The sequence below is a fragment of the Lepisosteus oculatus genome, unplaced genomic scaffold (genome assembly GCF_040954835.1).
Source record: "Lepisosteus oculatus isolate fLepOcu1 unplaced genomic scaffold, fLepOcu1.hap2 HAP2_SCAFFOLD_44, whole genome shotgun sequence".
Classification (NCBI taxonomy): domain Eukaryota; kingdom Metazoa; phylum Chordata; class Actinopteri; order Semionotiformes; family Lepisosteidae; genus Lepisosteus; species Lepisosteus oculatus.
In genome coordinates, this window is record NW_027167977.1 from 1,316,905 (window position 1) to 1,320,280 (window position 3,376).

Below are 3,376 nucleotides of genomic sequence, written 5' to 3' on the forward strand. Positions count from 1 at the left end.
GAGGTGGTGGAGCCCATTACCAACAGACTCACAGCTGAAATTGCTGTGAAAAGGGCTTCTACCAAATATTAACATGTGGGTGAAAATGTATACAATTGTAATATTTCCTTTTTTCCCTTTGAAAGTATAACATATGTGGTGTGAGAAAGAGGTCCTCATTTAATTGCATGAAACTCTGGCACTGGTGCAACAAACTGAACAAAGTTCAAGGGGGTGTAGATTAAGCCGGTTCAGGGACGCCAAATATGTAATCATAGTGGCTCTCTGAAGGCACCAGTTCTGTAGGGTTTGGGCATTTACTGAGACAATTATTAATTGTAGCAGTAAATCACAAAGTTGATTCTTTTGATGGCTTTAGAATCCAACCATGCGACATAACTCAAACAACGCGCACACACAGGTACTAATACACGAGGATACATTTATTAATACATAGAATATGCATATAAACCTAACAGATCTTATCGAGAGGGTTATCAGAATACAAAAGATATATATTCAATCAGTTACAAAGAGTTACACATCAAGAGGAAATACGTTCAGTATATCATTCATTAAGACCGTTTCGTAAAGTGAACTTGGTTACAACTTCTACATTAGATACTCAAACAAGTACATAACTCTTAGGAATTAAATTGATATCAACTGGTTGGGATAACAATTGAATTCTCGAGCTGTAATGCATTGAAGTTGAATACTCATCCAATCTCTGGGGATTCAGATCTCCTGCGGGCACAAAGAAACAGCTGCAGGCTGTTGCTGTCCAATCCGCGCTCTCTGGCTCGGTGCCAGGCTGTGCTGTGCGGCTTGCGACGGTGCGCTGCTGATGCTCATTGTTGGCTTTAACTAGCAAAGTTTGTGCACAGGAGAAAAGATGACTGTGGGTCCCAGCAAGTCAGGAAGAGGACCGGTTCGTTCCTGATGAAGAGCTAGTTCTGAATAGTGATTCAGCTTTCCACAGTTCCGACCTGTTCACGAGGCCTGCTGCTGGTTACTCTCTGGCAACCTCCACTCTAGACTCTTAGAACAAAGGAAAGCTCTGGCACTCGGACACACTGGCCGTTCCGTGGTTGTCCGGGCTGAGTCTCAGGATGGTCAGGAGGCGCGCTGCGAGAATGTCCTGCCCTTGGGATTCTCCTGTGAATTCCCTTAAGAATTGTTGAATCTGAATCTCAGTCTGAATCACTCAGGCTCTCTGTGTTGCCTGTTTTTACCTGGAGGAACTTCAGCTCATTGATTGGCTGAAAGTTCCATGGGCATCAGAGTCCCACGTGGGTTACTCGGCCCTACCAGTCCCTGATTGGTTGATCAAGGTGAGATATGAGTCACTTAGTCCTGACACTTAGGAATGCAATCCAGATGTCCAACTCGCACTCCCTAGACAGATAGGCACCAATGGATGACCATTGATCATGATAGCCAGGCTTAGCTAAGTGCATCCCCCTTTGGGAGCTGTCCTTGGACCTTAAATCACCTTGCATAAATGGTTTCTCTGTGGCTGCACCACAGAGATGAACAGAGAAATGAGGCCTAATTTGGGAAAGCTCAGAAACACTTAATTCTGCCTTATTATTAAGCCTCGCCGCTACAGGGGTATACGCTTTCTGTAGACACTTTATTTACTCTTTTTCCATACTCTAAGAAATGATTTGGGAAACCTGTGGGACACTGGAGGTCATTATACATGAGCCTCTTTCTGCACCTTTTAAGCCATTGAAACCTAGTTGCCTTGTTACAAGGTCTAATATTACAGTAGGTGTGGTTTCCGTCTCCTAATTTCTGAGAATGATCAAATTGGGGAATAAGTTGTAGGGAATACCACTCTTGCACTTCTAAGAAAAGACTATCTCAAATGAAACTCGCTATAGAAAGACATCTTGTTGAAAAATTCTTTATTTTTTGTCATTTCTAAAGAAAAAACATTCATCAAGTCCTTCACAAATGTTTTGTTTGTGACTTTCTCTGTTGTTCCCTTTCACACTCAACTGAACTATGTGTTATGTCTTGTAAACGTAATTAAACATTTCACTTAGGTGTGTGGGTTAACACAAACCCATATTGTATGAAACACTCAGTTTTTCATTCAAGTTTTTTCTAACAATTGCATCCATGCTAGGACTACAGTAAACAACACTTTTTACTAAAGTAAATGAAATTGTTCATTAAACAAGACACATTGTTTTAAATGTATGCAATACGACGACACTAAAAACAACACTGAAACTTTTCATTGAAATACTGGACGAGATTGTGCATATTCAATGGATTTCTCCTGGTGCTTTTTTTCATCAGTCTTTTCATGTTCTTTGTTCTCTACTCAGGTGTCTCCTGTTCCTTTGGTGATGTCTGTTGTACACACATGGTATCATACACTTGAGCAAAGTGTGATACCACCGTTTGTTCTTCTCCTAAAATAAAGATGAACATTGACAAAAGTCAGAAGCACTCTTTTCTTTGACAGACGAACAAAACAATGCAAGAATAACCATACTCTCTGTTCCTTACTCATTTCTACCTACCTGTTTGACCACTTTGTCTGCTTCAGTCAGGACAGGGTGCTGGGGCTGACTCTGAGCAATCTGAGAAGAGCTCTCTGTGATCTTCTCCCCTACAGTGGCTACATTGTACTCTGTTTGAAATCCAGGTATCGCCTCCGGTAAGTTCCTCGGTCCTTTTTGGGACTTGAAAGGGCAGAATCATTTTGTGACTACATTTCCTTGTCATGCACTGATATGTTCTGGTTTGTGTTCGATTACTGCAGGCGTTCAAGTACTTTCTTTTTGTTCTAGATTGGCAGTGTTTGAGATGGTAGGAACTTGTCATATTCTCAACTCTGAATGCTCTGTAAACATACTATTTTAGCAATTCTTAGAAATCTGAAAGCAGTGTTACCTGTATCATTTTTTGTCTTGGTAGTAGTATTGCAGCTCCAACATCAGCACTTAAATAATGGTTTGTGATGTTACTTGTCCTTGGAGTTAGTATACTCCTGAGAAGTCAAGAGAAATCTTACGTAAGCATTAATTATGTTTCACTTTTGAAAGCAAAGTACGTGTCAAGTACTTTGAAGGCATTTGTTGCTACTTTTAAGCACTTTCGTTGATTATTATTATCCTTCAATTAGTTATTACAAGTCCAACATTCTCTACATGATCTCACTCCATATTCAGAATGTGGGAATACAATTGTTTTAAGGAAATGCCACTGAATAGATAGTAGCTGCACTCTACAAATATGAATTTGCTAATTAATCAGTCAGGGACACAGCTTATACTTCAGTAGTCTTAGATCATGTAATGATGATTATTGTACTTTATAACTAGCAAAATCCCCATATCCTGTTCATTGCCCCTTTTTCAGTTATGTGGATTGACTT